We start from the raw sequence: 18034 nt of genomic DNA on the forward strand, positions 1-18034 counted from the left end.
GCTACACCCAAATTCCCAAATTATATGTAATTTTACTTTGTTAAGGTTAAAACCTCCCTTTTTGAAAAAAAAAAGGAGGAAGTGCTGTGGGATGGTCTGTATGTCAAATGTGTTGCTGATTAGTCAATAAATAAAACACTGATTGGCCATTGGCTAGGCAGGAAGTATAGGCGGGACAAGGCGGAGAATAAAGCTAGGAAGTGGAAGGCTGAGTCAGAGAGACACTGCCAGCCGCCATGATGACAAACAGCATGTGAAGATGCCGGTAAGCCACAAGCCATGTGGCAAGTTATAGATTAATGGAAATGGATTAATTTAAGCTGTAAGAACAGTTAGCAAGAAGCCTGCCACGGCCATACAGTTTGTAACCAATATAAGTCTCTGTGTTTACTTGGTCGGGTCTGAGTGGCTGTGGGACTGACAGGTGAGAGAGATTTGTCTTGACTGTGGACCAGGCAGGAAAACTCTAGCTACAGTGCCATCCCCCTAGTCTCCTACCAGAACTACTGTTGATTGGGATTAGTTATAAAACTTTAATGCAGACTCACTTACTTGTCTGATTCAGTAGCAAGATAGCAGTTAGGAACGCCCTACTCAGCTCCAAGGGAGACTGAAAAGAAGTCTTAGCTGTGTAGAAGCCACCAAGGCAGCCCAGAAATGGGAACAGCTGTTCAGTCAGGGAAAGCGAAAGTTTCCCTAAGCGGTTATTTTGAGATGTTTCTCCAGGCCCTCCCTCCCGATTTGGGGAGTGTTTTATCTTTGTGTGTTTTCCCGCATTCTAAACGATGTGACAACACAGATTTATTATAAAGTCAGAGTTCAGCAATGGCAGAGAAAGGGATGCACATCCCCCTTTTCTTCTTCCAAGATTGCAACGCCAATGAAGTGGGAGCTGGAGGCACAAGCTCGGATTTGACTTTACAAGATAATGCTGAGGTGAGAGTTTTGTCTTCCTGGATGGACCTCCCATCAGCATGTAGTGAACGGCTCCAAGGTTTGGAGATGAGCCCTTGAGTCACCGGGCATTACCTCCTAGCAATCAGTGAGTAAGCCACAGTAACTCACTCTTTGATTAAGCACCGTAAGAAGCATGTCCTTGAAGGAGTCAAGTGTCTGCTTCAAAATGAACATCTCACACCAGCAGTGGCAGCTGCTTCAGACGCCTAGGTGATCCCACGTTGCCAAGCCTCATTTCTTCAACCAGAGGTGGCATCAGAAAGGAAGATGAGTAAAAACTGATCTACAATTTAAAGTAGGTGACGCAGCTGGAACGGAACGGGAGGCTGCCGCTCGGTGGTGGGAGTGCTGCCGGCTTCGTGTCTGCCTTAGATGCCAGCCTTGGCAGCAGTCAAGAAGAGTACGATGCAGAGTGTCTATTGATCCCGCTAGCATCTATTCAATGAACATGATTCATTCCTTAACACTCACTTCCTGATAAATAGAATCAAAGTCAGAATGATTGAGTGCCGTAAAGGGCCAGGGTCTCTAGCGTCTGCATTTATTTCTCATCCGTAGATTTGCTTCAGTAGTTACATAGAAGCTGGGTGAAAGCTATAACATGAACATGTTTGGCGACAGGGACATCCATTCATGTCCCTAAAGGTGCAACAGCCCCAGACTGTCTGGACCCCCTGTGAAAATATAAGACAAGCAGCTTACGGATGAGTAGTGATTAGACATTTACATTTTTGGAAGACTCAAGCTTATGAATATTTAACGTCAACAATATCCAGCTGGCATTCTTCAGGTGAAAGTAGCATGACAACGAACATTTCTAAGCCTCCTACCATTCTATACTTCAGCGCTCTCTCCTAACAGACCCTTTTGTCAGAACTACTACAGAAATCGTGTTGGGTGTCTGCCCTTCCCTCGTTTCGGCCGCTTTACAGGCCCAGGTGTTAGTAAATAGCAAGTGGGGACGTGTCCAGCAACACCAGGAAAAAAAGAGGGAGGACAGTTGTCTAAATAACTCCCGATCCCTCTAGTCTGTCACCGAATTGCAGAGTGTTATTGTTTCCCTAAGGCAGCTACAGTCGCAAACAGATCTGCTCATTTAAATCTGTCTTTCTTGGATCGGTATCCTGTGTGATATGGCATTCACCAATTATGCAAACAAAGACACTGATGTTAATTACATGGAAATTGATGCTTACTGTGAGTTTGTACAAAGAGTAATTATTTCACTGGAAAGGGAGCTAAAGAGGACTTCCTCATCTTTACAAGCTTTGGTTTGGGGGTGGATGTGTCTGATCGTTGGAGTTTAACAGAGAGAAGGAATCTTCGAATTAGATCTCCATTCATGGAATTTTCCCAGATAAGAGATTACGTCGTCATTTGTACTGCTTGCTTCACAATCGTTGACTCCAAGGCTTTGTGGAGCTCACTTCCTCTTAGACATGCTGCTGATTTTATTATGCTCTAAGTGTGCTTCGACACATGAGCGTAGCCTTCGCTTCCAGTGAGTAGACTTTGCCTTCCCTTGAGGTCAGAGGTCCTGTCTTTATTCCCTTTGCAAATCACTAAAGCACGCTGTTTAGTTCATAGGAAGCATTCAAATAAAGTTAAAGGAAATGAATTGTGCGCAGATGACTTGGGACAAAGGAAATCGTCTGTCTGCTTTGCCATCTCTGAAAAAATAACAGGTATTTTGACTTACATCATAGGTATATGCCCAGGATCAATGTGCAATGGTAGGAGAATAATCATACAGAGGTGATTATTATAGAACATTCAAAGGAAAAAAAATCCCCCTCTGGTTCTTTCTGTGATGTGTCTGCATAAAATCCCAGTTTTGCTGACGGCGCGTGTGCCTGAGCGATCTGCTGCCACCCCAACTCTGGGATCTATATAGCACTAATGTTTTACAAATTTCTCATGTCTATTCAATAGCTGCTCTTCAGAGTTAGTAAAACCTTAAATTTTAATTAGGAATCAGAGCAAAGGTCCATGGCTGCCTCACCGCCTGGACAGAGGCAGGTTGAACATGATTACATTTTTGCAACGTCTGTTGCTCATTTTAAAGGAGAGAGCTAGAAGCCAGTAACGTGTGAGGCCAGGTGTGTTTCCCCATCTGCTGCCCTGACAGCTGAAGCCACTCCATCAATGCTGATTAACATGCTCCGGCAGGGGCAGGCCTCTTCGGAAATTAGTTGAACCGATTGAAGGCCTTACTGTAGGGTTCCTAAGACCTTCCTCAACTTGATTTATGCCCTTGGTTAGGGGATCATGAGGGTCCTGACATCCTCTTGTGTCTCTCTACTCCTTCTGGGATTTAAATTTTTCATTTAGAGTCTTATCCCACCTTTAATATATTTTTTTTTCTTTTTTTTTTTTTTTGGTTTTTCGAGACAGGGTTTCTCTGTGTAGCTTTGCGCCTTTTCCTGGAACTCACTTGGTAGCCCAGGCTGGCCTCGAACTCACAGAGATCCGCCTGGCTCTGCCTCCCGAGTGCTGGGATTAAAGGCGTGCGCCACCACTGCCCGGCCCTATATTTTTATCCTTTGATTCAGCAAGTCCACTTCCAAGGACTTAGCAGAATAAAATTGCCAGAGATATATTCAGTTATCTGAGTATGAATCACTGATTATAATGTGATTGTAATACCATAAACCTGGGAGCAGCCAATATTCTTACATAAGAGGCTGATTAAATAACGACACAACTACAGTGGAATCTTCTGCAATCACATTTACTTAATAAGATTAGGAAATGCACATTATGTAATATAAGGTTAAAAAGCAGAATAAAAATATTTATGCATTTTTTTTAATTTTATAAAACTATATGTTTATATGCATAATTTTAGAAAATGTGTTTCTATTTGGTCAGCGGGTCATAGATGCTTGCAAATACTTATCCTATTTAAACTTATCTGTATCTTCCAGGTTGTCTGTAATTATATGAAGAGTTAAATAACAATAAACTAGCTAGCTCAGCTACTTTTTATGACAGCCAGCCAAAAGACAGAGAGATTCACATGCAGAAAACCGTGGGAACATCCTTAGGAGGAAGTGAATGTCCGTATGAGAAGGAGGAGTGATAGAGTTCGCAAATGTCAAGTCCCCAGTGGGAAAAAAGGAGTGCTCATGGATTTGAGCCGCCTCGGCCCTGAGAAAGGAGTGGCAATTTCATGTCAAGTCGAACAAATCCAGAGCTCAGGACCAAGGAACGACAACAAGCTATCAACTCATCTTTAATGTTGTAAGGAGTCCGTACTGCTCGGCCCCGACCCTTGGAGCAGAGGAGCCGAGAAGAGAGATGCTTGGTCAGCAGGTGGAGCCAGCTGATAGAGGGAGGGTGTGGAAGCTGGGATGGAGGCAGCACAGCTATGGAGGCACCCACCGAGCCTGCTGCAGATGGGGAAGGGCAGGAAGCAAGCCAGCAGACAGAGGAAGAATGAAGTTCACTTTTAGGAATACACACAATGATGGAAATATAGCGGTGAGTAATACTCAGAGACTCAAGCCCAGAAACCAGGTCCTATTTATTTATTTATTCATTCATTCATTCATTCATTCATTCATTCATTTATTCTTTATTTATTTATTCATTTTATTTATTTATTTATTTATTTATTCTTTATTTATTTATTCATTTTATTTATTCATTTTATTTATTTATTTATTTATTTATTTATTTATTTATTTATTTATTTGTCTATTTTGTGTGTGTTTGTGTAGGTATATGTGCATGTGTGGGAGCGAAGAGAGAAGAACAATGTGGGGTGTCTCACCTTCAAAGCCTTTGTTTTTTAAGGTTGGGTCTCTCGTAGGCCTGGGGCTCGCTGATTTGGCAATCGTGACTAGCCAGCAAGCCTCAGAGACCCTGCTCCCTGTGCCTCCCTGGCGTTGGCATTGCCAACACTTGCTGCTTGCCTAGCTTTTCCGTATGGGTACTGGAGATGTGATGCAGGTCCTCGCGCTTAGTACTTTCTGTACTTTACCAACTAAGCCATCTCTCCAGCCCCCAGAGGAACTTTAAAAGCAAAGGTATGGTGGCCCATTGAGGCTTAGTGAGACCTTACTCAGGGTCAGAGAATCTGAGCTTGCTTTACCCAGCAGAGCTGCATAATAGAATGATTTGGCCAGGGGCGTGCTTACCAGGTGTTTGGAAGGGTCTATGCTTGGCTGTATGGTGTACTTTGATTTTCCAAGGGGGAGGTCTTTTGCCGCTTCCCTTGACATATTATAAAAAGCCCCTTTGAATAAAGCTCTGGGTGCCTGGGTATTGACCCAGGCCCTCCCAAAGTCTCTTTCTTATCATTTCTTTCTGTCTTTCTGTCTATCTATCATTTCCTCATTCCTCTCTCCACCCTCCAAGAACCCTTCAATAGGAGGGAACGGGTTGGAGCTAGACTCTGTCAGACTCTCACACTAAGTCCAATTTGTTCATCTGCTTGGAACCCTCCTGCAGCAACTCATTTCCCATAGCATACAAGCTGTAGTGGTGAAATTTAACTTTTTAAAGATGTGCCCGTGAAAACCTGGTTATAGGTACCACTTTGTTATTGGCTTCCATAAGATTCTTGGATTCTACAAGGATGACACTTTCCCGGATGCTACTGGCCACACTGGCTCCCTAGGACTCCCAAGAGCTCTGACAACAAGCCTGGAGTCTTGGAACAGACAGCAGACTTCAGCCAGAGGTGAACTTGATAAGCAGATCCAGCCGGGTCTCACTCTAAGGAACGTGCAATGCAGTAAACTGAGTACTCGGGTCTGGCAGGTAAGGTGTATATATAATATGTGCGTGTCCTCGGGTTAATGTCAGTTTTGTGGACATCAAATCTGTTTCAATTGATGAGCATCATCAGTGTGCTTGGCTGCTTTCCTCAGATTTAAGTAATGATACTGTGTGGGAGACTTCCCCAGCTGCCTTTGTTTACCCTCTTAAGATCTGAAAGAATCCTATAGCCATGCTTGCTGTCAATTAATTGGTTAAGTCTATGAGAAACAAGGGCCCTGCAAGAGCAGGGGGAGGAGAGGGCAGTGTGTGGGAGACAAGGGTGATTCTCAGGTGGTGATATCAGAAAGTGGTCCTTGGGAAGCCCCGGGAACTTGTCAACATGGTTTGTGGCTGAATTCCAACTTGTTCCACGGATGCTGTGAGAATCTCCAGAGGAGGCACAGAGCCCGGAGCACACACTTCATACTGATTGCACATTCAGGAGCCTGCGTCGTCGAAATCTACCTCAGCCTTCCTGAGGTCGGAGTCTGAGTCAGCGAGAGAGCTGGGAACAGAACCCCGGCATCTGTGTGCCTTTGACCTATCTGCTAACCCACCGGGAAGAAGGTATATGCAGGCAGAGTGTGTTTAATTTTAGTGACGTGAAACCACAGGCTCCATCTTTGTGACCTCAACACCGACAGCCACGTGAAGTGCCTGTTCCCTTTCCTTCTTACCAAAGGGACATCTTCAAATAATAAAGGATTTAAAGATGCTTTCACAGACACTAACGGTTTTCTAAAGCAGCAGGTTGGGCCTTATTTAGATGTAAATGAACCTGAAAGGGCTGGATTAGAAACTGTCACAAGCATTTTCAGTCACAGCCTCCTCTGCTCCCCTCAGCCAACCCAAAGAAATCCAGCGGTAAAAATATGTGCTTAGAGCACAGCAAAAACACACACCAAGGAAACCATACCAGGAATAACTTGTTGGTTCCACCTGTCTGTTGTTCTCAGTCTTAACTCTGATAAATAAAACAAGTTAAATGCAACCAAGACTTTGTATCGTGCCTGACATGGGGTTGTCCTAAGCCAGCGGTTCTCAACCTTCCTCATGCTCTGCCCCTTTAATACAGTCCCTATGTTGTGATGAACCCCAACTATAAAATTATTTTTGCTGCTACTTCATAACTGCAATTCTGTTATCATTATGAATTAAAATGTTACACAGGATATCTGATACACAGGATATCTGATATACCCCCACAAAGGTGGTGACCCACAGTTTGAGAACCACTGCTCTAAGCCCCACCTTCCCAGGCAGACTAATAATTTTGTACATCTGCAATTTGTTACTCAATAGCTACTTCAGCTGAACGTGGCAAAGAAGGACTTTTGTGGAGGCAACTGCCAGTTCGCTGTCGTCTATGGCAGTTACTAGACAAACCTACTTCTTTATATGTAAATGCAAATTAGCTAAAATAAGTTTGTTTAGTCGCTCACATCAGCTACATTCCAAGTGTTCAATATCTACATGTGGGCAGTAGCTCTCAGATTGGACAACATTTGTGTTGAGTCCTTCCATCACCTGGGCAGTATTGTCAGGTCCCAGGAAGTTCAGATTGTCCTGATCAGCCCCCACCCAGCAGTTCCAAACAAGTTTGCCACTTACTATGTAGCAAAGGCCTGGGAGTTCATGTTCTGACAGGGGAGTTTAATGGAATGATATGTGGAGACCCACAGAGGCTTCTTAGTGAGACCTTACTCAGGGTCAGAGAATCTGTACTTGCTTTACCCAGCAGGGCTGCATAAGGAGATGATTTGGCCAAAGGCGTGGTTGCCAGGTGTTTGAAAGGGTCTACACTTGGCTGTACAGTGTGCTTTGATCTTGCAAGGGCGAGGTCTTTTGCCTCTCCCCTTGGCATATTATAAAAAGTCCTTTTCAATAAAGGACGAGGCTGTTGGGTATTGACTCAGGCCCTCCAAAAGCTGTAATGAGTTTCTGTCTTTCTTCTCAATATCTAGGTCTCTCTTTCTATCTGATATTTCCTCATTCCTCTCTCCTCCACCAAAGAACCCTTCAAAACATGGGAGCTGGGCTCCCACAATGATACACTAGCAGTCACTCACTCATCCAACAAGTATTTGTTGAGCAACTACTACATTTCCTGGCTTTGCTTGTCAGGTGAGCTTAATATTTCAAAGAAAACCCAGAGACAGAAACACAAAAATTAGAGTGCCGTTTGAGCTGAGATGGTCTATATATATATATATATATATATATATATATATATATATATATATATATATATATATAAATTCTCATTGTTTTTATTTCAGCTGTCGTACTTTCACCAACTCCTGTTTTCATACATCTGGGAGCTTCCTACTGCAAAGATTTGCTGGATTCTCTGCAGGCACCAACCAGGTGTCTTACCGTTTGGTTCTTTCCTGAGACTAACCAGAGCGAGGGCTAGTTCCCTCTGGTAAAGGGCCAGTCTCAAAAGACTCCCATCCCATGCAGTCACAAGGCCAGATTGTCATTTGTGCTTCTGAGCAGCTGGCCACCTGTAATTCAGCTTCTGCAACCCCCCACCCCCAATCGGGTCTGTCATTTGTTAGCCTGGCTTTCAGAACTCAGAACAGTTCACTTGGTGAACAGTGCACAGTACAGTTTAGGAATCCCAGGCTGAGGAATTGCGTGTGGCAAGGGGCCAGGACATTCTTTCTGCTGTGGCCACCTCCCCTGGAGCTGTCAGACTCCGCGGATCTTAACCCATATTTTATGAGGACCGATCACATAGGCACGATGGATTATTAATTCAGTCTCCAGCTCCTCCCCCACCTCTCCAAAGGATAAGAGGTGAGGATAAAATCCCAAGCTTCTAGCCATGATCCTTCTGGCGAATGGCCTCCACTTAGGGGGCCACCAAGAGTCACCTCTCGCTGGAACAAAAACCCACTCTGGTCACTCGGGGCATTCCAGGAGATCGAGAGCTTTTTTGTGTGCTTTTTGTTTTGTTTTGGTCAGGAACCATGGTCAAAGGCCAAATAGCCCAGCAAAATATACCCTAATGTCTGTGCTTCTCAGGGAGTTATAAAGGTTTGACGAGTGGGCTGAGAGCCGGCGACAGAGACCGTGACCAGCACTAGTGGTTAGAAATGAACTTAGGGGATGTGACCAGGGCACCCAAAGTACCTTCTATAAATACTTTGTGATTGTGGCTCTTTTGCCTTTACATTCACTGTTACGATTTGAAATATTCTTAGCCTCCGATTGTCATCCTGTCAGCGCGTTCATTTGAAGGTGGTCCAAATGACAGTGCTAAGAAAAGAGGCCTAAATTCAGTGTGTTTGGGACAGCAATTACACACGCTAAAGCAAGGCCAAATGCCTTAACATTGTACTAGTCATTCGGGAGAAAGCATGCTATGGGATAAGAAATAATCTCGAGAAACTATAAAGCAAACGTAAAATAAAATTAGGCAATAATGGTAATAGATTTGTATATTAAGAGAATCCATCTCTCCCTGGTTTCCATTTATTCCTGTGGGAAAATTACTGTGGAGTTATGCCAGGCTTCAGGATTACGGCTCTCACATGAGGTGGCTCTGCATAACTTTCTCCAAATGTACTTAGAGGAAAAAGTCCATTTTCACTTACGACTCCTACAGTTTGGCCCCAGGGCGCTCTGCATAGCCAGCTCTGCTTACGGTTCAGTTCCAGCCTAGCACACAGTGATAAAATGTACGATGGCTTCTCTCTCAACAGCCATTTCACCCTGACTTTAGGTAGGAGCTCTGTGGACCAAGCGATCACGTGTTTGTCGCCAGCTCAGGAAGTGAATTCTCGTTAGCCTAGACTTCACCATGCTGTTGAATCAGGCAGGGGCTGTTTATTCCAGCCGGAAATTAGCATTGCATGTGATCTTTTTGGCCATGGTAAGTTTCAATTTTTATTTTTGAAGAAATGAGTAAGTCTAGTCAGTGTGCAACTTAATTTGGTTTTATAGTTAAAAGAAGAGAAACCCATCTTGCCCCCTAATGTAAATGAGAATACATTTAGTCATTCCACTTTGCCACTCACTCAAAGAAGAGTTAGTCAATACAAGAGAGAAACACTGGAGGAACTGGGGCATGAAACAAACACAAAATAAAATAACAATAACAATAATACAACAACAACAGAGGGCTGGAGAGATGGCTCAGAGGTTAAGAGCCATTGACTGTTCTTCAAGAGAACTTGGGTTCGATTCCCAGCACCCTCATGGTAACTCATAACCAGCTGTAACTCCATTTCCAGGGAACCTGATGCCCTTTTCTGGCTTCTGTGGACACTGGGCATGCATGTGGTGCACAGACATACATGCAGGCATAATAACCAGACACATAAAACAATAATAATTAAACAGAAGCAATGGCCCTGGCTGTATTACAAACCTTTGAGTCAACTTACCCTGAAGTTTTCCCTCTGGCCTTCCTAGTCATGTGAGTTAACAAATTCCCTTATTCTCTGAGCCCAGTTCAGTTTAAATCATGTAGGTGCTACAGAAAGCCTTGTAGCTGGTCCATTAACAGATGCTGAGAAATAAACGCTCACTTCCTTTCCCCTCCATCAGTGTTGTCTTTAAAGTGATCAAGACTTAATCTGGGGCATTAGTGATCGATCTTAGTGATACATGTGAGGTCCTGGATCATTCAGTTCCCTGCATAGTGGGGATGGGGTGGGTGGTGATGTTAAAACACAAAGCCAGTACATGAAGCCAATGGAATAGTGTGCTTTTCTCACAACCTATAGCGAGTGTTCTGTTATTTTTCCATTCAATTTAAAAAAAATAACCTTATTATTGTATTATCAGTCCCTAATGACTGGCAACTCACTTCTAAATTGATTCACGTTGCATATAAAGTGAAACACCACTACGGCTCAGTTTAATTACTAAATTCTGATTGCTCACATAAATAAAGAGCTCCCTATGTGTGGCAGTGTGGGCACTGCTGACCTCAGATTGGTGGAAACACTTTTGGTCCCACTGGTGGTCAGTGGCGTGCATATGAAGGGCTTCTGATGGCAATAATGTTCTCAAGCAGGACGGGGATGTTGCAGAGTCTCTTAGTCTACAAAGTACATTATTGCTCCCATTTGTCCTAGATATCTATCAGCAAGGTCTAGTTCGACAGAATCTGCAAGTTTTCTCTCAATAGAAGAGGCTGAGAGTATGACTACATTCATATTTTATAGCTGACACAAAGGCATTCATCGACATGAAATGTGTATCAGTTTGAACTCTTTCTGGTGTCGGTGATGGAATACACAATCTAAATTCATTTTTTTTTTTTTTAAATCAGAGATGGGGAATTCCTTGGTCATGAAGGAAAACTACAGAAATTTCATTTGGAGTAGGTTTTGCTGCCCAAGCAGTGCTGGCAGACCTGAGAATCCCACTGTACTCAGCTACTCGCCAAGAGATGGCTCCGTCCTAAGACTCTACAAGCTGTTCCATGGGCGGCTACAGTGTCCTCCCGGAGTTCAACCAAAGGAGGTTCAGATCACAGGATCACTGGGGTTGGTCAACCTGAACCAGCCATTGTGACCAAGGGGCGGAATGGACAGGTAGGCTAAGTACTTTCCTCAACCCTTGAATTCAGTGATAGAGTCAGCTCAATAGGACATATCCATGCCTATGGTAAAGGTGATTCCAAATATGAGGATAAAGCGAGAAATCCACAGAGTCTATTTAATGTGCAAAGGAATTTATTAGGGGTAACTCACTACAGCACAGGAGATTTATTGTAGGATCCAGGAAAGCCAAGCTGGGTCCCATGCTGATCTTCTGCCTGGTCCAAGCTCTGCCTGGTCAGTCCCAGCATTTAAACCACCAGGGAGTGAAGAGAGAGCCACGTATGTGCATCCCAGGTCTTAAAGGTCCCAAGCGGCCATGCCCCAGGGGTATGTACTTCAAGGTCATAGGCAGGTATAGCAGTCACCTGCTGTCTCTCTTGGGGCAGCGCTTCATGGCCATAGCTAGAACAGCTACCCACTACAGGAGGATGTCATTATCCTTATCTCAGACAAGAGTTGTGGAGGGTAGGGGGTGAAATGGTATGATTCATGATAGAGGCCATCTTCCATTCTTGTCTCTAGACTCCAACAGTCTGGGGGGTGGGGTAGGGGTGGGGGTCTAGCCACAGTCTCCACATACTCAACTTTTTAACACTGAGTTTCTTACTCAGTTGCCAGGTTCGCCTTTAATGCGATGTCTTTGTCCTTCCTTCTGTCCCAATGCGGATTCCTTTAGTAAGCTTGACTCTTGTCAGACAAAGCTCGTGTTTGCCAGCTTATCAGCCGGCTCCTCTTGCTCACTCTGTCTTCTTCCGTTTCACTGGCCTCACAGTATAATTCACGTGAACCAGCAACAGCTAGACAGAACAGAAGAATTGGAAATATTCTGTGGGAATATTCTATGGTTGACTAATTTTGATTTTCTAGAAAACAACCAGCCCAGAAACTCAAAAATTTTGAAAATAAAAAGTAAGTGGACCAAGGAGAGCAGGAAGAGAACCTTGGGAGAAGGTGAAGAGAAGGTTTGCTTTTTCAGAACATGGGGGGTGGGGTGGGGGGATCGGTTTGTATATATTTGGAAGTCTTAATTTGCTTCTGGATGACCTGCCTTTGACCAGTGTCCTGAAGAGGGGTTGATTTCATTTTTGAAGTTAGTGATGGGAATGTAAGGACATTTTTGGAATATTAAAACTGCCAAGTATGAAATTTGCTAAGCTTGTAATTTGGCTTTTAATCAAATGGTTTAAAAATAAAGGATGCTTTAAATAAAAGACCAAAATAAATCACTTACAAAAAGTCCCGTATCAGTCCCTGTCCAGGAGCCCAGCTACACAGTTAGAACACTTATTTATTCTCCGTTAGAGCTAACACGGGCTGCATTTCCTTCTTGGCTAACAGGAGTTTCCTTTCTCAGTTGGGAAGAAATAGACTTCCTCTTTTTTGCCAATGAAGAGCATTTTTTCCTCCCTCCCCTCCCCTTCCCTCCCCTCCCCTCTCCTCCCCTCCTCTCCCTCCCCCACTCCCTCCCTCCTTCCCTTCCTTTGAAAGGCAAATGTTACATGGGGTGAACTCATTGGGTCCCAAGAAAGAATCTGAAATCCTATAAGGTAACTGTGGAAACATTAAGAAAAATGTTGAACTTGGAATTTAAAAAGTTTGATTTTTAAATTTAGGACGGCCATTGCCTATGACTTTAACCTTTCCTAGCACAATTTTCTGAAGAACCTGGAGATAGGACAAAGGGACAGAGTGATTAGAGTCTTCCAAAGCTGGATAGACTTTATAGATATTCTCTAAAAGCTTAACTGTTCTATGTAGATGGATGCTTATTCAAATGTATAATCACTTTGACTTACACGACCTTAACTTCCAAAAAAATTCCTAAAGCAGGAATTATTTATTCTAAAATATTTGATATGAATAGAATAAATGGGACTTGTTTATGGCAGCCAGTGTTTCATTATCCTAACATCCCAGTGATAAGCTGTGAGCTCTGAGAACTGCATGTAGCCTGAAGACGACGAAGATCAAGGAATTCTCATAGGTACAAATCCAGATCTAATTGGAAAATGTCCAAGAGCTGTGCCTTCCAGCCCCTTAGCTCGGAGACAGAGAAAGAAGTGTAATGAACTTGGGAGGAGAAAGTGTTCCATGTGCCAAGTTGGGATGTTTTACATTCCAGTTCCCTTTTAAGAATAGCCTTTCTAGTTTAAAGAAAGACAGGCCTCTTCTGGCTTTCTTTTCTTTCTACGGTTCCCTCATCTCCTCTTTATGAAGTTTTCCATACCATGCAATGAAATTTGCTTGAGAGGACCCTAAGAGGGATGCATGGATCACTCTGGGAAGGGGAAATGGATGAGATCTCCTGAGTAAACTGGCGGTGGGGGGGGGCGGGGGATAGAAGGTAGGGGACGGGGTGAGAACATAAGTGAACAGAATGGTCAAGCTGGAGCAGGGACAGAGTAGGAGAGCAATGAAAGAGATGTCGTCTGTTTTTTGAAGTGGACTACCATTTTATATTCTCACCAGTAACTGAGGGCTCCGGTTTCTCTATCCTTGCCAAAATCTGTTTTTGTTTTTAAAAGCATAGCCATCTTGGTAGGTATGAAGTGGTGTCTCATAAGGTTTTTGGTGCATGTATTTTATGAGTTTTGATTAGAATGATTTTTATAGAATTTTGTGTTGTACTTTACAGTTAATAGTCACAGTTACAATTTATGGAACACTTTTGGAAGCAGTATCTCATCTTGCTTTTCTTATTCTGCTGTAGGTAATTTTCTAACCAAAAGAGATAATTCATTATATTATCTTCTTCAAAATCCTTTAAAAACATCAAGTCTTACACTAAGGTAGGAATAAACCCATAATTTGTCAGGAGGGCCCGAAGTCTGGCAGCTTTAATGTCCCTTCTATGACTTCTTCTCTTTCCAATTACCTTGATGCATTACCTTTCCAGAACTTGTATCGTGTAACTATTCTTTAAAAAGGAGTCCAGTCTGCCCATTTTCTCTCAATTATCCCACTTACCTGTGTAGACTGTTTATCTGAGTAATATGGGCACATGACTAGGAGTAATATCCCTTCCCATCTCTACTTGGTTCTACATGGTTCCCTGAAATCAACCATGTCTAATGCATTCCAGGCATTTCTTCCATTCTATCATTACTTCACTTGTCCCTTTTAGACACGACCTAGAGTTTCTCCTATAGGAAGTGAGAAGTGAGAGACTCTCTCACTGTTGACCACTTTACTAATAAATTTAAAAGTCATTAGCATACCTTCAGTTTTTGTTTCATTAACCAGAGACATCATCCTTGATTGCCCATCTTATAAGGTGAGAATCTCAATGCCTCTATTCTTCTATTTATCCATCTCCATCCCTTCCCATTTACAAACTTCTAACACCTCCAGTTTCATATTTGCATTGTCAAAACTGGTAACATTGATTGTCTGTTCTATAATCAAAAGACATGCTTTCATGTGTTGTTTAAAGATTATATTTAACATTTGAAAAGCAATAAGCACATTATTATTTTAACTTCATAAAAATTAAAATGATTAGTTTGGCCAATCCACAAATACAGAGACATCTCTCTGATATTGCTGTTTATTTGTATATCTTTACTTTCTGTCACCCATGTTTTACAGCATTTGATGTAGAGTTCTTTCACCTCCTTAAACTTATTCCCAGATATTTTTGTAGCTATTGTAAATGGATTTTTTTTCTTGATGGGGGGGGGGCTATAATTCATTATTAACAAAGAAAATGTTAAAAAATAAAAAAATTTAAAAAAAAATAAAAAAGGGGTTGGGGATTTAGCTCAGTGGTAGAGCTCTTGCCTAGCAAGCACAAGGCCCTGGGTTTGGTCCTCAGCTCCAGAAAAAAATAAAAATAAAAAAATAATAAAAATAAAAATAAATTAAAAAAGAAAATGTTAGTAATTTTTGTACATAAACTTAATGAACTCACTCATTTTGATATGTGTGTTTGTGTTTGTGTTTGTGTGTGTGTGTGTGTGTGTGTGTGTGTGTGTATGTGTGTGTTGGTACAATGCAATCTTTAAGATTTTTCTTTCCTTTTTCTTTTTTGAGACAGGGTCTCACTATCTAGTTCTGGTTGGCCTGGAACTTGCTGTGTAGACCAGGCTGGCCTTGAACTCACAAAGGTCTACCTGTCTCTGTCTCCTGATTGCTGGGATTAAAGTTGTGTGCTACATTTCTCATTCAAACCACTACAATTAGTGAGTTACCAGAGACCCTGGGAAGAAGTGGGGGCAGGTGGGGACTCAGATTGGCCAATAGGTACAAAATTACAGTGAAATGTTAGGGATAAGTTTTGATTTTCTATTACTCTACAGGGTGACTATAGTTAGCAGTAATATAGTGTATGTTTCAAAATACTTAAAAACCAAGAAAATTGAATAAATCAAACATTTTTAAGAAAAAATAACCAAAAGACTTTAAAGATGTTTTTCTACAAAGAAATGATGAATGTATGACGTGATGGGCATGCTAATTATCCTGGTTTAATCACTATACAGTATGATCAGTTATCACATCAGACTTCACAAGCATGCACATTTACTTTCTGTTGAATAAAAACGAGACGGAGGGCTGGGGGATGACTCGGTGAGTACGGCCCTTGCTGTGCAGACAGGAGGACCTGAGTTCTAGTCCCCAGTATCCAAACAACAGCTTTAATGTCTATAATTACCCAGCACTGGGGTGGTGGAGACAGGCAGATTCTGAGGGCTTCCTTGAAAACTTGTCTCAGAGACAAGTGATGAAGAAGGCAGTGGACATACACACACACACACACACACACACACCACACAAAGAACTCTTCAAGAGAGTTGGCGAGATGGGCTTACCTGAACCCACAGTTCTGTCCTCTGTTTGGATACTGTAGTCCAGCGCCACTGTGCGCTGTTACCTCCTCTGTTCTCTCTGCCCTCCTGCACTCTCCAGAACGTTTGTTTCCCTAGGTGTATTCCCTGCGTGTCTCCAGTTCTTACAGGCATGTACGTACTCTCTTGTCACTCTGGACTGGGGCTTCTTCCTTCATCAATAGACAGCAAGAAGGCACAACCATGGAAACGAGAGGGAACATTTTTACCAGTTACCTCATCCCTGGCATCTAGATCCTGGACTTCTTAGCCTCTCAAACTATGAGGAATAGCCTGATGAACTTCCCACTCTCAGGTATTTTGTCAGAGCAATCTGAGCAGGCTAGATACCGACCTCTCAAACAAATCATGCTCTTTGTCAAAACCTTTCTTCTGCTCAGGTCCTGGCCACGCTGTCACAAACTCATCATCCTTCGGTGTCTGATTTTTGGCCGTGTGTGATCCATTATCCTGAGTTAGATGCTCTGCTCTGCCGTTGTTCTTGGTACATAGCAGTTCTTTGATGTATGTGAAACAGATCTGAATGTCGCTCTCTAGGATTTAGGATTTCTGGTTTTCCTTGCAGCAAACTGTAACCCAAATAGTAAATATATTGTTTCCTTTATTTTCTTGCAGAGTTGGCGGTGGTGGAGAAATTAGCCCTGGGCTTGGGTTGGGTGTGTGAGCATGAGAAAGGGGCAGAGAGCCCAGCTGTAACTTTGTCAAGAGTGATGCATCTGAAAGGTCACTAAGGAAGGCGTGGCGTCGTTCTCTGTCTTCACATGAGGTGCTCAAGAAGAAACGATTTGAGTTGAATACGAGAGGTTTCCAGAAAATCTAAAGGACACTTCTGAGTGAAGCAGACTTGCTATGGGCAATCACATTCTCCCCTTTGTCTGCGTATTGCTGAAAACAGGAGAGGAACTCATGTGTTCTGCTAGTACTTAAGTGTGATCCAATTAGAAGAGAGCCTTACTGGCCTCTTCTAATGCCTGGTTGTTGTTGAGAAATACCAACAGTAAAAGGAAGAGCTGCCATTTACAGAACACTTACAGTGGACCATGGCCATGTCATGTAATGTCTGTGGCAAGCTTGTGAGGTAAGGGATACCAACATTGCCCCTTTACAGATGAAGAGAACCCTTATCTCAGAGCTTTAAGGTAGCAAATTCAGATCTGGGTCTGTGTGACTACAGCATCCATGTGTTGAATTAATATGCTAATTTATGTCTTCTGAAATGTCATGACTTAATTTTTCAAAAATAAGGTTTTTACCTGGGACTGCTATGCCTTTCCTATTCCAAGCAATATTTATAATCTTGGTCCTGGATTTTATTATTTAGTCTGAATGTGATATGATGTCTTATTACTTCTAAGAATTGAAGCAGGTTTTGTGTGTGTGTGTGTGTGTGTGTGTGTAACAATGTGTGTGTATGTGTATGTGTATGTGTGTGTGTAACAATGTGTGTGTATGTGTATGTGTGTGTGTAACAATGTGTGTGTATGTGTATGTGTGTGTGTAACAATGTGTGTGTATGTATGTGTGTGTATGTGTGTATGTGTATATGTGTGTGTGTAACAATTTGTGTGTATGTGTATATGTATGTGTGTAACAATGTATGTGTATGTGTGTGTGTAACAATGTGTGTATGTGTATATGTGTGTAACAATGTTGTGTATGTGTGTGTAACAATGTGTGTATGTATATGTGCATGTAACAATGTATGTGTATGTGTGTGTGTATATGTGTGTGTAACAATGTGTGTGTATGTGTATATGTGTGTAACAATGTGTTTGTGTATATGTGTGTGTAACAATGTGTGTGTATGTATGTGTGTGTGTATATGTGTGTGTAACAATGTGTGTGTGTATATGTGTGTGTGTAACAATGTGTGTGTATGTGTATGTGTGTGTGTGTAACAAT

The 18034-nt window shown here is 42.5% G+C and overlaps 1 long non-coding RNA gene across 1 annotated transcript in view; it reads left to right on the forward strand.

Annotated features, from left to right (window-relative positions):
- LOC128108627 (uncharacterized) overlaps positions 1 to 17464 on the forward strand; it is a 37685-nt gene extending 20221 nt beyond the window's left edge. Inside the window, exons 3-6 of the long non-coding RNA XR_008217547.1 lie at positions 3885 to 4440; positions 5521 to 5724; positions 11012 to 11276; positions 16748 to 17464. This is a non-coding gene — a long non-coding RNA (uncharacterized LOC128108627). The remainder of the gene's footprint in view (positions 1 to 3884; positions 4441 to 5520; positions 5725 to 11011; positions 11277 to 16747) is intronic.
- The last annotated feature ends 570 nt before the right edge of the window (positions 17465 to 18034 follow it).

The sequence above is a fragment of the Peromyscus californicus genome, unplaced genomic scaffold (genome assembly GCF_007827085.1).
Source record: "Peromyscus californicus insignis strain IS unplaced genomic scaffold, ASM782708v3 Scaffold_13__1_contigs__length_99412109, whole genome shotgun sequence".
Lineage (NCBI taxonomy): Eukaryota > Metazoa > Chordata > Mammalia > Rodentia > Cricetidae > Peromyscus > Peromyscus californicus.